General features: G+C 42.6%; 1 protein-coding gene across 3 annotated transcripts in view; it reads left to right on the top strand.

Moving 5' to 3' along the window:
• LOC109043377 (EGFR adapter protein) overlaps positions 1-20,650 on the top strand; it is a 60,812-nt gene that overhangs the window by 24,580 nt on the left and 15,582 nt on the right. Inside the window, exon 1 of one of the 3 annotated variants that reach the window (XM_072302166.1) lies at positions 2,757-2,916. The exons of 1 other annotated variant lie outside the window; for it this stretch is intronic. The gene's annotated coding sequence lies outside the window, so the exon portion shown is untranslated. Of the gene's footprint in view, positions 1-2,756; positions 2,917-10,570; positions 10,661-20,650 lie in introns of those variants that run through there. One more of the 3 variants, XM_072302167.1, reaches the window with a different exon arrangement.

Raw genomic sequence — 20,650 nt, 5'->3', positions numbered from 1 at the left:
CACGCACGTATTATTCACTTGTTAACGGTATTGACCGCCGATGCGTCCGTCGCCGCGCTTTCCACCCCTTTCCCTCTCCTTTTTTTTCTTTCTTTCTTCTTCCCTCTTTTTTCACAATAGCCGTCGACTGGTCGTCTATGATTACGGGTTAAAATATGCGGAGTCAGCTTGCAATCTGACTGCAGCGGCTCGCCCGGCTACCGGGCATTTTTTCATGGCTCTCGGGTTTCATGCGCGGCCGACTCGACGAGCGTGGCGTTGGCGTTAGAGGGGTTAACGCACCGCGCTGCCAAATAGAGTTCACGCCGGGTCCTCGCGTTTACATTTTACAGGGCGTCCAATCTATGTCCGTCAAAAGTTCCGGGATTCGGAGCTTTTTTGTCCCGATTTCTCCCACTCCATGATCGTCAAAAGTTCCGGTATGCCATTTAAATTTTTTCAAAAGTTCCGGAAAATGCAAAAGATCCGGAAGATTTCGGGAATATTAAAAGTTCCGGAAAAAATTCCGGAAAATCTCAAAAGTTCCGGAGTTTGGAACTACAGTGGATATCGTATATAACGATCTTGCGGGGACCGGCTTAATTTGATCGTTATAGCCGATAGCCATATTAACCAATATATATAGTTGAATTTTTCCGCCCTCACCTCAGTTTGGAGGCGGGAAATAAGGCTTCACTGTCACTGGAAGTTGATGAGTTGGAGATGCACCATTAGACAAGGAATTTAGTACTTGCACTGCAGTAACTTTTCTTCAACTATTGTGTGTTTTCTTTTAAATTTGTAGTTCGACTGGCACTGGTGCCATTCCTGTCAGGAAATGGGAGCACTGACTTTTCAATATGTAGTACCGCCATGGGTAGCCAAATAGAGATCACGCCAGGTCCTCGCGTTTACCTTTTAATATGTGGTACCTCCATGGGTAGAGTACGTCCATGGACTGGGGCATATAACAGCCAGAGGGAAGGTCCCTTTACTTTTTATGCAAGTTGAGTACAAAAGTAATGGGTACAGGGATTCTGAAACTAGGGAGACAGGTCAATTTCTAAGGATATACAACTATTTTAACGCCTCTGATCTGTTTTTGCCTACTCGCTCAAATGAAGGCGAATATTGCTTCGTTGTGCACTTGACAGACACTACCTTCTGTGACAAGGGATCTCTTGCCCTTATTTTGACTTGGGTTAGTTGCGTTAGTCAGAAAATTGTGTTTTGATGGTTTAACTCAAATATTAGCAATCTAGTAATAAGATTCGTGGAGTTTCTAAGTCCAAACGGAGGTTTCAACGATCCTGAAACATGGATTATGAAATCATCCACCGCCGCATTGGCGGACTAGGGAGGGGGAGGCGTAGGGGCGTACGTCCCCCCTAGTTCGCTCAAAAAAAAGGACGAAGAAAAAGGAAGAGGGAAAGAAAGGAGAAAATAACGGAGGGAAGTAGATATATGTGGTAGTTATTCATAGCGGAATTAACTCAAATTTAATTTTAGGTGCTTTCGGATTTCCGAAATTCTCTGGGGAAAGCTCCCCCTCCCCCTTATCCGCGTATGTACCGCGGTACCTAGTCTATACCGTGTTTTTTTTTTCACCTTGGTTTCGTCAGTGTTTCACGCCACACAATCAGGGCCGGATTCACTTACTTGCCACCCATGGGCCGCCTATATGTTGCCGCCCCCTTCTCATTCGTTTTGAAACTCAATAAAAACCATCAAATGAACGTGCCAGCGGGCGAGGGGTGCGTAAAACGCATTTACTCGTGTTGAACACATTTTTTGGAAAAGCCCTGTCAACACTACTAGCAAAAGTTCACGAAACTTTGCGCGAAAGTTAAGTTCCTTAAACCTATCTCTGTGTGGACAAGGCCTTCCATTCATATGAAATGAACGAAAAAATTATGAAAGAATAAACATAAATGTGGTTTAATGATTTTAACTTCCGCCGCCGCGCCAGACCGCACCGTGTTGGACGCAATGCGGGAAGTATTCTCGCAGTCTTGTAGGCGCTATCCATTTCACGCTGACCGCATTGACCGCACTGTGTTTGATGCAATGCGTGGAGTATTCGTGCAGTCTTGTAGGCGCTAATATGTGTTACATGCCGATCGCCGCGCCGAGGGCTTCTCCTTTTCATCTCAAGTCCTCGTTATCATTTCTCTTTAAGTCGCGCCGTTCCAGGCCAAATTGCGTGTGTGGTTTCTCTCGTAACTCGACTTATTGAGGGTGCTGTCTCTTGTATCACCAAGAGACGACAAAATTAGAAATTACTATACTCTCAGGAAATGAGATTTTGTCGCCTTTTCTCGTTTGTAATTTTGTTCTAATAAATCCGAGCTCTTCCGGCAGATCGCAACTCCTCATTTCCTGCCTTACGATTTGGCGTCCTCTACGTTTTTTTTTCTCTTGTAAAAAAACTTTCGTTGGTATCTTTCTCCTTCAATACCACTGATATCCCACCGGCATGCGAATCCCTGATTTTCGCAGATTTAGCATGACAACAGCGCAATCACTTGCGTCGAGCGCGTCAAAATAAGCGAGGCTAAAGAAAGGATTCACCAGCCCGCGGTGGGGGGGATGGGGGTTGGGAGGGCGGGGAAAACGGCTTAGGTTTCCAGGCCCATGCTCCGTGAGCCTGTGACGTGTCCGGACTGATGCATGATGGCCATGCAGGACAACAATATAATCTGTCGCCGAAGTCGCATCCATCAATAATTACCATCCGCGAGGCAGTCCCGCGACTCGGCGCGACAACGGCCCCCCCGGTCCCCCGGTGCGTCCCCCCGTTAATTGCTGATTAATGGTATTTTATAAGAATCTTTCACTCTTTCGTTCCGCGTTTCCGTCTTTTCTTCTCAGTTCGCTCGCATCGCATCGCATCGTGCCTCGACCATCTCGGACGCCGTCCAGCATCCTTTTCTCACAGTGAGTACCGGCCCCAGTTTACTTACCTCCAGCCCTGCCTTTCAACCTCGTTTTTTTCTTAAATCTGATTCTCTTTTCTTTCACATCTGAACGCTCATAAGTTCCCTGGCACGTTGTTTGCTCACTTATCACTCACTTGGATGACGCGTAGATGGGTATAGCGCTGTCGGGATGAGAACCGCACAACATAACCTCAAAATACGGACGGATTGCTACCCTATATCCGGAGAGCGGACAAAGTGACGTTACTGTCTTCAAGTTGTCGTCCTGCGGGCTGATTATTGAAATCGATAGACAAAGCAATAGATGAAGAAGACAAAAAGGGTATGTAGGGATCCTAATTGATGGAAGCGGGTGGTTGCAATGGACGTAGGAGTAGGTAATTGACTAACTAACGGCAACCGGCAACATGGTGCGTAGAAGTCTATGTGTTTCCGCATATTTTTGGATGAAATTATCTCTCAGACTCTTCTCTAGTGGCAGAATGAGGCTGATCAAAACTATTTGAACTAATTGTTTTACTGAGGGATTATTTTCCCAGGATTATCGACCAATCACAGAATATTCGCCTATGTTTGTGCGATGTTAACTATTCTTCATGGTAGTGCGTAGTCGCCGAGTAGGATATATAAATGTGAGGATGAGAGAAAATAAAAGATTTGTGTGAATGGAAGGTATTCAAGGAAAATGCGTGCTCTTTTATATGGAGGCCGATTTTCAATGGTATTTCTCGAAGTGAGAATTAGATTTCAGTGAAACAATTACTGAGAATTTTCTATTGATGCCTTTCCTTTTTCACGTGCGCATAATATTTTTACACCCATCTTTAAAAAATCTGCTAATTTTTCAATCAAAATCTAATTTATCTCAATCGTTCTATCAGGTAACCGTACTCCCTGTATACATCCACAGTTCATTTTCAATTAATTTTGATAAGACTCCTGAAATATCTTAAGGATACGTAAAGTTCCCGCAGCTAACAATAAACCTGATACCGCGGTCTTGTCCTGGAAAAATAAGATGAAGGAGGATAGATTTCCCTTAAAGGGATTTTGTCATATTTCTGACAAAAGAAAACTGTTTGACTTGTCTTTGAGAAAGGTTTCACATCATTTGATTTTTTCAGAAAACCCTATTTTCTATGTTTGATTTGTACCATTCTATCCGTAAAATTTGCGGCTGAGGCACTAAATTTTTCAAAAACTACTAATGTGCGAGGTGGAAGACACTGTTCGGTGCAGGTGAAAGTAGTTGCGACATTTTCAACTCTAAATGACGTCACATACAGGGCAAATAGGTAGTTGGTGTCCTGCGAGAGCAGTAAATTGGATCGAGTGAGAAGGCCTCCACGTAGGGGGTTCGGCCCTATACTCCGATTGACAGTAAAAGCTATAAACCTGATTAGACCACACGGGAGTTTTCCGTCTTCATGATTGAAATAACAAGCACATTAGCTTGCGATAGAGAGGAGAAAAGGACACCCCGACTGCGTCACCAAGCCTCTCAAATTTTGGAACTAACGCTTAAAAAAATTAAGGTCATTACAGGGACTAAAATTTTTTAGATTGTTTTTATTTAGAACCATCGAATGTTGCCAAATTTCCTTTGATAAAACACGAGTTTTCCGGGGAAAATTATGACTAAAATGTCTCTTATTTTTCAGAGAATTTTACCAATCGATCGAATAAAAATCCGAAAATCTAAAGGAAAACACGCATACCTTTTCTTTAACGTGGAAATTTCGGGGGAACTTAGGCGTCATTTGAATGTCCATACGGTGTTTTTCCTTCCCAGCAGGGCAATGCGTACCTTTTCTTTAACGTGGAAATTTCGGGGGAAATTAGGCGCCATTTGAATGTCCATACGGTGTTTTTCCTTCCCAGCAGGGCAATGCGTACCTTTTCTCTTACGTGGGAATTTTGGGGGGAAATTAGGCGCCATTTGAATGTCCATACGGTGTTTTTCCCTCGCAGCGGGGCAATACCGGCACAGACGTAGTCTCCCGGAGGATCCCGCCGTGGACTCAGATCGGTATCAGCGCCAGGGCACTTTCCTCCGGAGCGCGGGGGCGGTGAGACGAACCCCCCTTCCCCCAGCCACCCCCCGGGGGGAGGGGAAGGGTTCGGGTATGATTGGGCCTGGGTCCCGGCGCGGCGCGGCGCGGCGCGGGTGAGATCTCTCCCCGCGCGGCTATCGGCCGGGGCCGCGCGTTTAAAATCGTGTTTCGGTGAAGAATCCCAAGAATGCGGTCTCGCGGCATCTCCTGGGAGGTTGCCGCGTCGCACTCAGGTACCCGGATTTTCCGCCGCGAGGATCGCGGCCCTCGGTGCGATCCGGCAACCGCGATCCGGTTCTTTCTCGTGGCGTCTCTCCGCGAGCCCCCTGCGTCTTCGGCTGGAACTGCGGCAAGGTTGCCTAATGATGCAGCGTAACGAGGACTTATTATATTGAGTTGAATGGGGAAAAGTGCCGATACTCGAGCACGACCTGGCAACGGTGCGGCTGCGGAGTCCCCGTTCCCGACGCAGCGGTGTGCCCTCGGCCGGCTTCACACGGTCGAAATGAGGCCCGAGAAATGCGGAAACAGGTCGGGACTCCGTGCCACGGTCACAAAGAGTTTACCGAAAAGTCGCCTTTATTTGGGAACACTGGAAAAAAAAAACACATTGGATCTAGAGTCCAGACTCTTAAAAACATCGACAAGAAAAAATGCTCTTGATTCAATCGGATTTTTGCTTAAATCAAGAACCAAGCCTCTTAATTTGAGCAGATTTCCTTTTGATTTAAGCTCAAATCTGATTGAATCAAGAGTACTTTTTCTTGTCAATGTTTTTAAGAGTCTGGACTCTAGAGCCAATGTGTTTTTTTTTCCAGTGAACTCCGAGGAAGAATCTCCGTTATGATTCTCGGCTAAGTTCAAAGCTGGCGTTGGCGATACAACAATGCAAATTTAACAGTTTAACAAGGTGGAGAAATGGTGCTGGGTCCACACCATTTCGCGGGGAAAACAGGGCCAAGATGTTCTAAAAATTAAAATTAGAGTCAAAATTAACAGTTAACAGTTTAAGCTCACATATTGGCATATTTTTGAGCTTGAGTATCTACAGGGGAGGAGCAGAGACAAGAGACCCTCCACTAGTATCTCGGCCATGTTTGGAAGCTTTTACTTTCGGGACTTCATCATTCTATTGTTGACCTACCTACATGGTTGATGGTTAAGAACGTGTTGGTAGTTTCGTTTTGCAAACAAGCCGAAGTTTGGGGAACTTGTCCGGCTCATGACCTCACCCGAAGCTCATCATTCACCATGTAGGTAGGTCAACTGCCGAAATAAGAGTGATAACTGTTGCTCCTTTATAATTTTCCGTAAGGAATTGTTGAGTCCCCGAAAGTAAAAGCTTCCACCCGTCGCCAAGAGGCCAGTGGAGGATCTCTTGTCTCTGAGAGCGTCCACCTATGCAATTTTCAGAATTGGTAAAATCGATATTGAATAAAATCACGAAACCTGAAAATGCTTTGTTTCACGTCACCTTTTAAGTCACTTTCCGATCGAGAGAAGTTCTGCCGTGCTAAGGAAGAACACCGTATGAGCCTCAGACGTTGCCGAATTTCCTTCGATAGAAACCGAATCTACTGGGAAAATTGTGAAGAGTATTTTCCAAAAATTTCAGACAATTTTGTACGCGATTAAATCTGAAATATCTGAAAATTTCAAGGAAAAATATGCATGAATGTTGTCAAAAATACATGTTTTATCAAGGGAGATTTGGGAACTCTCGAGTGCTCATACGGCGTTCTTACTTAGCACGGCAGAGTTCTGGTCAGAGCAGCGGCGTTCTCTGAAACGGCCGCAGCCGAGCGGCATCCACGTCCATCTCTTTCACAGTGACTTTGATTCCTCGACATTCTACAGATGGGCAGATTGGATAGGAGGCTCTGTGATTGAATCACTCAGGTCCTTCTGTGGGTGGACGTTTAATCCGGCGAATCATGTGGGGTCTCTTTAGAGCCTCCCGGGCCCTGAACGTTGCCTTGCCACCGTAGAAAAGGTACATGTGAAAAGAGAACAGAAAGTGATAGCCAGCTAAGATTGCGGTGTCTTCGTGAGCCAGTTGGACGTATTTTTACCAAACGGAACTATGTGCATTATAACGTGAGAGCTGCTATGCATATATTCTCATAGGTCTCAGGGCTCATGTCTTAATGCACATAGTTCCGTTTGACAGAAACACGTCCCATCCCGAGAATAGGAACTTAAAACTTCACATTCTCACGCCTAAGAGATGAATTTCAGGCCTTGCGGTGGATTTTGGTCGAAACTTTTTACCTCAACGCACCAACGTCAGAACTTGCGCACTTCGACGTGGGAATGGAACTTGGCAACAGAAAGATCTCGCCGTGCTGAACTCGCATCCAATAATGGATAAATGGACCCAACTCCACAGTTTCCAATTGATTTCCCTGTATCAGTGATCACACATTCGCAATCCTAGCGGTCCCGGCCTACCGTGTTTTGTTCGGAGTGAGTTTACCGGCTCATTGAATCGCGTTCGAAGCGTTGGCACTGAGCTCCTTCCCATGAAGCACGAAAGCCCAAGAAAGCACGTCGAAAATTATGAGTAAACAAGCATGTGTATACCACCGTGCTCAGGAAGAACGCCGTATGAACATCCAAGAGTTGCCAGATTTTCTTCGATAAAACGCTCATTTTTGAGAAAAGTTATGAATATTTTTCCTTGAAATTTTCAGGAACATGGGTGAAATTACGAACAAAATTATCTAAAAAATTGAAGGAAAATATTCATAAGTTTACTAGCAAATTCATGTTTTGTCAAAGGAAATTTGGCAACGCCTGAAGGCTCATGCGGCGTTTTTCCTTAGCGCGGCAGTATAGAAAGCCGACTTCGTCTCACCTTTGGAATGGATTCTGTCGTGACCTCCCGTTCAATGCAATCGCACCGATGTACGTGGCCACAGCGGCACCCACCTCTGCCGCGCTAAGTAAGAACGCCGTATGAGCTATCAGACGTTGCAAAATTTCTTTCGACAAGTCGCACGGATTTTCAGGAAAATTTGTGAATATTTCTTCTCCGATTTTTGCAGAATTTCGCTCGTAATTTGACCTAAAAAGTCTGAAAATCTCAAGGAAAAATATCCAGAACTTTCTTCAAAAATAAGTATTTTCTAAGAAGAAATTTGGCAACATTTGAACGTTTATACGGCGTTTTTACTAAGCATGGAAACTAATACAATAGCACACCAAGTTCCGAGCCAAAAACCGCGCACAACCAAACAGAGAGTCAGAGTGGATCCGCTCTTTCGGGAAGCTCATTTCACCGCGCACTCTATCTATGTCGAACCGCTACTTATTTGCTGTCATATTTCACATGAGAATGCGACCGAGTCACTGAGCAAATTGCACACCAGGTAGCGTAATTTGACTGTGGGTGTGGAATGCCCTGGAACGGCGTTTCCAGCAGTTGCTATAACTGTTCTCTACTTTAGTCCTCAATGGCATCCATGAACAGGGTAAAAATGAGCCTCCTGCGTAGGTTAACGCTGCCGTGCTTAGGAAAAACGCCGTATGAACCTTCAGGCGTTGCCAAATTTCAATTGATGAAACACGAATTTCCTGGTAAATTTATGAATATTTTCCTCCCAATTTTTCAGATAATTTTGTTCGCAACTTCACCCAAAGATTCTAAAAATGTAAAGGAAAAATAATCATAACTTTCCTCAAAAATAAACATTTTATTGAAGGAAATTTGGCAACTCACGAACGTCCTTACGGCGTTCTTCCTTAGCACGGCAGAACAGAGGCGTCATCGCTTGTAAACATGGTGGATGACGTCAACCATCGCGCTATAGCTTACCTTGTTATCTATTACCTATTCTATGTTTGATCCGTCATGAATTGGAATCTTACTGGGACTTTCCCACATAAGCTACCGGGAGCTTTTCGCTAAAATTTACTTTTCGGGGAAACTTCAGTAGGAGAACACACCCACATGCAAGTTTTATTTAGATTTTACCCGCTAACTATCGGCGAATGTGCTTTTATGCACTTGTTAACTTTTCTACCCATGCGTTTAAGTCTCCACATATATGCACATTCAAAAATCGGTAGTGCTGAAAGATTATAAAGACACTTGTTTCTCCATGAAAATGTTACGTAAATCGTTCACACGGTGATGTTCCCTTTCTTCTCATCTCCTGGTTTCCTTATTTTCGGACGAGAAATAAATACTGAGCAGTTGAGCACTTAGGCTACTGATCCTTGATCGGTAAACGTTAAATGTGCTTATTGTTAGACCCAAGTTTGAATTCAGCCTTCAATCGACGTAAAATAATGACTTTAAAAACTTGAATAAGTTGACGCGAAAGAAACAAAAGTTATCGTGCGTCTACAACAAATTCGCCGCCATACACCGTCTGGCAATTCTAAGGCGCGTGATACCACTATTCGACCACGTGGGAGCCCGTATTGCCTATCTAAAAATTGAAGGCGAACTGACTGGCGTCAAAATGACCTATTCTGAGAAAAGGAAAGCAATTATTTTAGTGTGTGTACCATTTCACGATAATGTCTCCTAGTGCTTAATCCTAAGTTTGAATTCAGCCTTCACTTGACATAAAACCATAACTTTAAAAACTTGAATAAGTTGACGCGAAAGAAACAAAAGTTATCGTGCGTCTACAACAAATTCGCCGCCATACACCGTCTGGCAATTCTAAGGCGCGTGATACCACTATTCGACCACGTGGGAGCCCGTATTGCCTATCTAAAAATTGAAGGCGAACTGACTGGCGTCAAAATGACCTATTCCGAGAAAAGGAAAGCAATTATTTTAGTGTGTGTACCGTTTCACGATAATGTCCCCAAGTGCTTAATCCTAAGTTTGAATTCATCCTTCACTCGACATAAAACCATGACTTTAAAAACTTGAATAAGTTGACGCGAAAGTGACAAAAGTTATCCTGCGTCTACAGCAAATTCGCCGCCAGAGACCGTCTGGCAATTCCAAGGCGCATGATACAACTATTCGACCACGCGGGAGCCCGTATTGCCTATCTAAATATTGAAGGCGAACTGGCGTCAGTGAAATACTTATTTTCCCGTTTGGTAAAAACAGTTTATTTATAAATGTAATTTTCGAGTAACCGTAACCGTGCCTTTTCACCATGATACTACTTTTCGAATTCTTTCTCATTTCTTCTCTTCCTTCTTTTCTTTTCCTTCTCGTCTCTACTTTGTTCTTCTTCCTCCCCCTTTCTCCTTCCACATTGGAAGCAAAGATTCTTACCCGATCACCAAAGTGAAGCAACGATGAGCGTATATGAGTAGTTATACTAACTTAGTTTCATTTTTTTAATGAACGAGTTGTTTTATGTCCTGTAATTTACAGGTAGATTTACAAAAAAGAAGATTGACTTAAAACTACTCGTTGTCAAACAAGTGTTGACACACCGGAACCGCCAATTGGCATTACTTCGATGGGGGAGGGCGTTTAGTTAGTTGTAACTGTTTGGGCTTTCTTATACTATACTAATCATTTTTTCTATTAAATACCAGTTTTCCTTGCAATCTAATATTAATTCTACTATATTGTCTGTTTTAATTTTTTGTTTCAGGTGAGTAATACTATCTCAGATGGGAGACCATTTGGAAACACTGTGTGTGCGCTTTTACTTTTTTGGTATGAATTTGAATTGGAAATGACCAGGAGTTTGTCAGAGTATTTAAGTATGTTCTACCATTTTTATTTTTACGTGCTTGCAGAAAGCTTTTACTGAGAATCGCGAAGTATTTTCAATTTTCATCGTCAAAAGGGCCTGACCTCGTTTGCATCGTTTTAAAATCTCCGCCCGTCTGTTACTTTTTTTAGGAAAACATCATTCCTTGAATTTTGCCTAGAATTGTCTTCGCACGGAGAAAATAAATCACGGAATTGACGCAGTATTACTTTCCATAATATTAATTTATTGATAAATTTTACATTTTTTAATAATTTGTGACTATAAAGATCGAAGTGGCGAAGCACGTTTCTCATTGGGTGTAAAATAACATTAAGCTCCAAAATTCCCTAGATCAGAGACAAGGACAGGCCAATGGCTAAAATAAGTCCCTTCAGGTGCATGCGCGTAAGTACGCAATTTTGTGATCGTATAGCTATCGAGGCAAATTTTGCAGGCGTTCATGGGCCACATTTAAAACTCTTTGATAGAATCAGTCGATCCAAATTCGGTCCGAGGAGTTAACATGGGTTTACTTGACTTTTTGGTTGAAGGATGTGTTGGGTTTTCTTAGCATCCCGACCACGCTTTGAAACTCAACGAATGAGTTTTTGATACCTCCGAGGGGTCGGACAACTCAATAAAAATCGTATGAGAATGAAATTTATGAACCCATGTGGTACCCTCTGGTCTTTGTGCTCATCTCCAAAACACAGGTGCGATTCCACACCCGCGACTCCGCTTTTTAGTCCTGCAGCTTGGTCGAGTAATTTATTGGCGCAGATGTTGGAAAGTTTTTGAGTTCATCGAATATAAATTCTCTTTGCACCTCAGTTGTTGTGTACATGCTTGGCTGCTTTCTTCAGATCGAATGCGCGCCAACAACATCAAAGAAGTTTTTTTCCCGGTCCGTTTGTGTTGAGGAAAAGGTTCGTATCATCATTCTTACGCTCAGACGTGCGAGAAGACAACAACCAATGAATAGGCACCTCAAAAAACTGCGAGCGTAAATAGTTGAGAATGACCGAGTATCTCCACAATGCCAAGGAAGAACAACGTATACACATTCCCGTGTTGCCAAATCCCCTCCGATTAAATATTCATATTTTAGGTAAAAGTATGAATCTTTTTCTTTGAAATTCTCGGATACGTGAGGCAGGGTTGCCGGCAGTCTGGGAAACCGGGAAAATCATGGAATTAGCGACGATCGGGACCTGTCAGGGAATTCATGTGGGAAAATTCAGGGAAGTTTTGATACATCCACTTATTACAAAAACATATTACTGATCTTCCAACTGTTTTCCCTTTTCTGGTCATTTTTAAGGCCTATCATCTTTTAACCAGCCACTGAATGCCTTTTTCCATAGTGTAATCTCCAAATAAGAAAATGTTGTCCAAAGTTTAGCAAAAATCAGCGTACTTATTTTTAAAAAAAAAAAGTGAAAATTGTATTCAAAAGTCAGGGACAGTAACGGAATTAGAAAATTTTGAAGTCAGGGTAAGGCAAACATAGTCAGAGAAAAATTAGGGAAGGTCAGGGAATTTGAAAATGAAGACTTTATGGCATCCGAAGAGGAATAATTACGCATAAAATTCCCCTAAAATTTCAAAGAAGGACACTTAACAAGTTATCCACTGGAAAAAAACACATTGGATCTAGAGTCCAGACTCTTAAAAACATCTACAAGAAAAAATACTCTTGATTCAATCAGAATCTAGCTTCAGTAAAAAACCAAGCCTCTTAATTTAAGCGGATTTCGTTTTGTTCAAGCAAAAATCCGATTGAATCAAGAGTAGTTTTTCTTGTCAATGTTTTCAAGAGTCTGGACTCAAGATCCAATGTGTTTTTTTCCCCAGCGTCTGGTATTTTATTGAGAGAAATTTGGCGACGGTTGAATGTTCTTACGGCGTTTTACCTCAGCGAGGAAGATACCCGTGTCGAAAATTGTGATGATGCTGGAAGGTCAGTTATTTGGGTCCGGAGGCTGCGGGGCCCACCCCACCTCCACGCGTGATAAATCGGATTTGAGCGGCATGACTGCACCCTGAGGAATCCGCCCTCATCTTAATGTCAGATGTCCTTTCCGCGAGGGGATTATCCAGGACACATCTCCTCGTTCCTTTTAGATCCGGCAACGCGTCGAGGGGGATTAGAAATAAATCCCAATTTAAAATATTTTTAAAAGGTTTGTCGCTCTCTACGGGTGGCTTTAGAAGGGCCTAGCGGGATCCGCCGGCCCTTTCATTCCCCGAAGAGCGGGTAACAGGCTTTGCGTTGTTTTGCTAGTCGTGATCCCTGGCACACGATCCGTGGGGTCTATCATCTCGCGAGTTGAATCAAATTGACTTTCACCGCGTGTGGAGTGGATTCGAATCAAGTTCTGGCCGGCGACCTGATTACTCATTCAGTTTCACCTTTTTTTACAGTTTTCTATCTCGCATCTCCGGGGGCACAATATTTCCAAGGCCCCAGTGGCGGGGCGTGCTTTGCGATGTTTCGATTGATCTATACCATTAAACCCATCACTGGAAAAAAAACACATTGGATCTAGAGTCCAGACTCTTGAAAACATTGACAAGAAAAAATACTCTTGATTCAATCAGATTTAAGCTTAAATCAAAAGAAAATCCGCTCAAATTAAGAGGCTTGGTTCTTGATTTAAGCAAAAATCCGATTGAATCAAGAGTATTTTTTCTTGTCGATGTTTTTAAGAGTCTGGATTCTAGATCCAATGTTTTTTTTTCCCAGTGAACCCATGGGAAAGGATCGATAAACAGGGTGTTCGCAACTAACACCTTAATACTCGATTCTACACTACATCCCAATGGCATTTTGATATTCGCGTGGCGTGCTTTGCGTTGTATTGATTGATCTAGCATTAAACCCATGGGAAAGGATCGATAAACAGGGTGTTCGCAACTAACACCTTAATAATCGATTCTACACTACTATTTCCAATGGAATTTCGATAGTCGCGTGGCGTGCTTTGCGATGTATTGATTGATCTACCATTAAACCCATGGGGAAGGATCGATGAACAGAATGTTCGCAACTAACACCTTAATAATCGATTCTACACTACAATTTCCAATGGAATTTTGATTACCGCGTGGCGTGCTTTGCGATGTATCGATTGATCTACCATTAAACCCATGGGGAAGGATCGATGAACAGGGTGTTCGCAGCGAACACCTTAATAATCGATTGTATACTATATTTTTAAATGGAATTATCGATAATCGATCATTCACGCCTCGCCACTGCAAGGCCCGTGGATCCGAACAGGTGTATGTTTGTAACAAATTGGTAAAATAGTGTTGAGCGTATACTATTTTTCGGGGGAAGAATGGCAAAACATTTCAATATTGGAGTAAACAATTTTGAGTCTCGATCTTGCACTGGTACTCACTAGAGCTCAAAATTTTTGACTGTAATTGAACTTTTTGAGCTTTTTTGGCCTCGTTTTCCCCGGTAAATAGTGTTGACTCAATACTATTTTGCCACCTTTTTACACACAGCTCAGGCCACGTTTCTTGGTGTGTTTTCTTGTCAGCTGCATTTCGTAAACGTTATTGGCAACGGTATGATCACCATTATAAAGTCGGAAAAGGAACGTTTAAAATATACGACAAAGTTGTGTTTTTTAAGAGGTCGAAATAAGGCGTCTCTTGGAAATGTTGTCCTAGGATTTCTCCATGATGTGATAAAATTTTCAGAAAATTTCTATATGGGGTTGGTGCGCACATTCATGCTCCAGGCTTTCAAATTTTCAAGGATTAAGACCGAGTGGAATCTGTTTCTGCAGATCCACTCAACCGTTACATGAACATTCGTCGTCACCACTGGATTTGAGCCAGGGACCTATTGACCAGGAGTCAGTCGCGCTGACCACTAGCCCAACCTGGTCGGCTATTTTAATCTTATAACGCATCAAGGCTGATGAGAGAGCACCCTTAAATTTTCATCTCAAAATGTAACCCAAGGTTTTTTTTTTTTAATATCACGAGGAGAAAACGTAAATTGTTCCATCTGAAAGTTGTAAAGTTTCATTCTTCATTGTAGTTTCCTGTAAGAATGTAGCGCGCAGAGGTTCATGTTTTATGCGGCTATTGACAGATTACAGGCTCTAGATGAGTTCCTTTCCCTAAATATTTTAAATATCACCCAGAAAGTGTCCTCGGGGGGGGGGGGGTTTGGCCGCGTAGTATCCAGAGGATGTACCCCTTTAAATACTTTTACGATACGCTATACACTTATTCTGCCGAGCTAAGGAAGAACGTTGTATGAGCTTTCAATCGTTGCAACATTTCCTTTGATAAAATACGCATTTTCGAGGAAATCGCCCTGATTTCCTGATTGTACTTTTGATCTAATTCTTAGAGTATTTTATCCGCGATCAGATTTAAATTATCTGAAAATTTCGAGAGACCGTATCATGAATAATCATTTTATTGGAGGAAAGTTGGCAACCCTCGAATGTTCATACGGCGTGTTTTCCTATGGCAAGTTAGTGTTTTCCACATGAGAGTATCCAACAAGGTCGAGAACTCGTCAAATCAGGTGATCAGTATTCATCGATGTCAAAGCCACCTGCCCTTCACTCAATCTTCATCAAAAGTGCATGAGGAACTCCGAAAGCACTTAAGTGGTGCCCGACGTTAAATAGAAGAGGGATCGCCGCAGGTCTCCCGCGGTTGGACTTTAAATTTAGAGACACTCGGTTTTCTTCGTTGACATTAAATTATGACAGGCCTTCATCCACCTCTGAACGAGGGCCCTCTTAACCGCCGATAAAACCTCGGGCTGTCCAACCAACGGCCCAACGCTTGACCAGAATACTGCCGTGCTAAGGAAGAACAACGTATGAGCCATCAGGCGTTGCCAAATTTCCTCCGATAAAATACAAATTTCCAAGAAAACTGTTGGATATTTGTATTTAAATTTTTCAGACAATTTTGTGCACACTTTAATATAAAATATCTCAAAATGTCAAGGAAAGCTATGCACAGCTTCCCTGTAAGATGCGTTTTTTGTCGAGGGAAATTTGGCAACTCTCGAATGCACATACGGCGTTCTACCTTCACTCGACAGAATAATAGCGAGCGCCAAGACACAGATTCGAATTTGGTCGAAGCGGCTCTCTCCCGGTGGTCCGCGTTTTGCTTTTAATATGCAAGTCGGTAGCTTTTAACCGAGTTTCTGTGCGTTTCAAAACTGAATTTATTCGAATCAATAAACCCGATGCTCATTCGAACGCACGGCGAATTCGTTTTCAAACCTGATGCAGAATCGCGCGCGGTGTACAGGAACTTAATGAGAGGTACGGGTGGTCTAATAGCAGAATGAAAGCATGGTATAAGTGGAACGTGCTCTTCTGTCACGGCAGTTCAGGGCATGTGTCAGTTATGCGAGTCGCAAAATCGCGTTTTGATAGTTGGCTCATGTAGGATTAATTGAAAATATCCGTCCCTAAACGCTCGTGGAGGACCCTGAATCACAGTATGTGTCATAATGCGAAAATTTGATTGTAATATAGGAGTAGGCTCTTGAAATTCATTGGCGGATCCAGCAATTTGGCAACACTGGATTTCCACCATTTAAACCTACGGAAATATATCGATTCTTGGAGGGGCCAGGTGCTTCGTCAAGAATCGATTATTTAGCATAGGTTTAAATGGAGGAAATTCGGTGTTGCCAAATTTCTGGATCCGCCTTTGTGAAATTTAAACGTTACTACCGACCGATAGCCGCAAAAACAGTGAAAGTGACTCGATCCATCTCTTGAAGAACTTATTCTAGGACGTTTGTCGAAATAGACGAGTGTTAAAATTGTTGTTTAATCGAATGAAACGGATTTACCTTGTATAGATAGCCTTCAAAAAGTTGTGCAGGCAATATATTGACACACTAGACCGATCATAGGCTTGATCAAAATGTTGCAATTGCACTTTCAAAATGTTGCAATTGCACCTTCAAAATGTTGCACGGGTATTTTTTCGACAAGAGTGCCCCTTTGCTCTAGTTTAAAAATGTATAAATCCAATTGAAACATTGCAAACCATCACTTATACTTTATTTTTTTCGTTTGAGAGGAAGTTATTCTCAACTCGATGCTCATTCAAGGTTGCATATTCCTCAAATGGATTAAAGGCCTCTAACAACTTAAAAAAGAAAAAAGGAAAGAAAAGAAGAAGAAAAAACAGGGTTGCCACAGTCAGGGAATAGGAAAACCGGAAAAGTCAGTGAAACCGGGAAATGTCAGGGAAAATGACGAAAATTTCAGGGAAAGTTGTTCAATCACCTTTATTTGCTTTTTAGAATGGGTTTGAGGTTCCGAACTACAAATTTTGCGTAAAAACTACTTTCAATTATTTCCTCTGAACCCCTTGTCATATCTTCTATTGTCACATGAATTTCACCAAAATTTGTGGGGGAAAACAGGGAAATGTCAGAGAATTTCATTCTCTAACTTCTGTAACAACCCTAAAAAAAAAAAAAGAAAAAAAGATTAAAATGACAGACACAGGTGGTCTGCCTGTAGAACAAAGATGAGGTGCAGATGCCCAAGCAAAACTAGGAAAAGGTGGGATCAAAGGGAGGGGGTGGGGGATTCGTTAAAATGGCTGTTGTGAAGGCATCATCGTGGGCCGACGCGCCCTGTTGCGAAAGAGAGGTGACCGTTGACCGCGGAGGCCGACCGGACGACACAATTGGCGATGTTGCATGTGTGAGGGATTTGCGATTTGACTGATGAGAGTGATGATTCTTATGTAAAAGTTCGCGAGAAACACGATGGTGCCACTGGTTTCCTCTGAAATCAACTCTCGAGCTCAAAAAAAGTTCTCAAGTTGAGGCCAAAATGGAGGGGATTAGAGTTCCTTTATACTGAGAGTCAAGACAATGCGAATCCATTTCTAATTGGCTCCCGTATTTAAGGCCTCCAAAGTGTCACAAACGATAATAAAGATAACATTTTCACCGATTGCAAAGATTATAATGTGAAATAGACCGGGGAATTACGAGTTCGGCAAGGAACAAACGGAGTGAGAGATGGAACGGAGAAAGGAATTTGAGAATGGGCCGATCAAAGATTACAGAAAACGTTCAATTTCTGTAATCTTTATTCCCGATTGTGACTCCATGAAGGGGTGTTGTTGTCTTGACTCTCAGTATAAAGGGACTCTAGAGGGGATATCCCACGCTATCCTGAGAGTCCACCTCTACATCAAAACAAACTCTCCATGCGAAGATAGGGAACAAATACATTGACAGGGTTGTCGTGTTTTCAGTCTTAGAGTCCCCAAATAAAGTGGCAGCCCTGTCAATGTATTTGCTCGCTATCTTTGCATGGAGAGTTTGTCTTGATGTAGAGGTGGACTCTCAGGATAGCGTGGGATCTCCCCTCCATTTTGGCCTCAACTTGAGAGCTTTTTTTGAGCTTGGGAGTCAATTTTAGAGAAAACCAGAGGCCACATCGTGTTTGTTGCGAACTTTTGCATGAGAATCAAAGAGTCAAATCGCAAATTCCTCACACATGCAACATCTCCATTGGCGATTGGCGAGGAGCGTCAAAGGCAATCCTCTGATGGACCAGCGCGATTAAGATGGGCAGAGTGATGCCGTCGTGAAAATTAATTACTTTTCGTGCCTCCGCATCTCGCTGACCGCTGGCGATGGTCATGCCACAGTGTGGCGGCGCACTGTGGATCGAGTCAATACGTGAAGTCGGACAAAATTTGGAAACTTTAAAAACTCATATCTCTATTCATACAAAAATTCCAGGTCTTCAAATTGACACCATTGGTTTTCTCGTGAAATATTCTTCGAGAAACACCCCTTGAATTTTAAAATGTGACGGAATAAACATGAAAATTTGCAGTTGGAGTCAAAAATTATATGTCCGACCTCTGCAATTGACTGGATCCACTGTGCGGCGGTAGCTGATTTGATGCGGTCGCTTCAGGCAGCTTGACTTGCCGGGTCAGCTACGTCGTCGTCGTAGAATATTTCGTCATTTTCCGGACGAAAGAACGTAACTCCATTCCAATATTGCAAAATTGACTCGAACAATCCAGTTTCTTAATAGGAAATGAAACTGTGCACTTTTCGTTTAAAATTTGTTCGTTTTTTGCACGTGATCAGAAGAAAAATTTGTGAAATTTTCAGTTAGAAATTCCTAAGATTCTTCTCGTAAAAATGAAATTTTCAAGAGAAAATTTGGCAACATTGAAATTTAGATACATTCTCTTGCGAGGGTAACGACAAATTAGGCGAGAATGATGCGCCTTCACAGCCCACAGCAGTGAGGTAGGGAGGTATTCAATCCCTTTTGCTTCACGTTTCAAAAGAAAGAGCTCGTACAGAACACAAAACATAATTTAAGGATTTTGCGGGGACCATTGTCCAGTTTTTCATGAATTTCAAACGGAAAAACATGAGTCATTTTTCCTTAGATGGCTGAGCCAATCAGAAATTGATCTTTCAGTGTTTATCCTGTCACTGAAACGGTGCGGTTGAGTCCTTCATAGAGAGATGCCGCAATCAGACGCTGAATTTAGCAGCTGAATGTGGATGTCAACAGTCATCGCCCAACGGCTAAAATTAAGCAAATTCGAGTTATTTTCATCCAGATGTGTATCAAATCTACTCGAATAGTTCAGAAAAATTCAAAATTGGTCCGATGGTTGCTGAGAATCGTTGCTGAATTTTGCGCGTCACGCGCATAATTCAGGCATCGGGCCGATGACTTCCACATTCAAGCGACATTCAGCGTGTGATTGCGGTGTTAGTCGAGACAATGCGACTTATGGAGTTTTTTTTTTTTTTTTTTTTTTTTTTTTTTTTTTTTTTTTTTTTTTTTTTTTTTTATTGAGAGTTTAGTGGCTTCTATTCCTTTAGGAATCTACAGCCATCTATAGGCACTATTTATTGTCCGAAGACATCAGGACTTATGGAGTTATGGATGTCACAAACTGGAATAAAGATTACACAAATCGGACGTTTTTTGTAATCTTTGATCAACCCATTCCCGAATTCCTGTCACTGTTCTCTCTATCATTCCAATTGCTCCTTGCCGTACCCCCAATTCTCCGATCCATTCCAGTTTATATAATATTTGCAATCGGTGTATATGTAATTTTCATTTCCGTGTTTGTGACACTGTGAAGGCCCATAAAATGGGAACCAATCGGAAATGGGTTCACATTGTCTTTACTCTTAGTATACAGGGACTCTACAGGCAACGCGTCGCTCACTAAAAGTGTGCGCGATGGTGGCGCGTTCCTGGCGTTCCTCTTGACGAAATTGAGTCGTCCGAGATGGGACTGGCGGTAGTAAAGCGGTGGATGTTGCCCGGTGATTGCTTTACACCGGCTCCATAAAACACTTGAGTGTCTTTGCTTTGGGTTGGCCGCGGCCTCCGCCTGAGTTCGCGCCTCGGAGTCCGGGATCGGAGTTCACCGCCCGAAATTCAACCTACACACTCGGGTCGCTTTCAGCTTTTAACTCATTGTAAGTCGACCACTCCTCGCAACGCCATCGTCGCACAGTAAAATTTGAAACTAGAAATTCCCAATTCGTCGGCCTTAAGATTCAGTCTTCCTGAACTATTGCCAATAATAATGGACCTGTTGGAAATTTCAGCTAGAGCGTAAAGAAAGTGTTATTTTTTATTCACAATCATTGGCGGAGACAGCAATTTGACAACACCGGATTTCCTCCATTTAAACCTATGGAAATATATCGATTCTTAGAGGGGCCAGGTGCTCCGACAAGCATCGATTATTTAGCATAGGTTTAAATGGAGGAAAATCGGTGTTGCCAAATTGCTGTCTCCGCATCTGTCCACAATGGCTCAAAAATCAGAATGATCGGATTTGGAAAATCTGAAATACACTCCTAACTTCACAATCTGCGTAAAAAGTATGCGATTTTTTAAGCTTCTCGCTGAAAATACGAAGGTGAACATTCCGTATACGGTGTCGTTCCATCTAACCCTTG

This window comes from Bemisia tabaci, chromosome 7 (assembly GCF_918797505.1).
Source record: "Bemisia tabaci chromosome 7, PGI_BMITA_v3".
In the NCBI taxonomy this organism is placed as follows: Eukaryota; Metazoa; Arthropoda; class Insecta; order Hemiptera; family Aleyrodidae; genus Bemisia; species Bemisia tabaci.
Note: the sequence above shows the minus strand (reverse complement) of the source record. Positions and strands in the feature narration are given on the sequence as shown.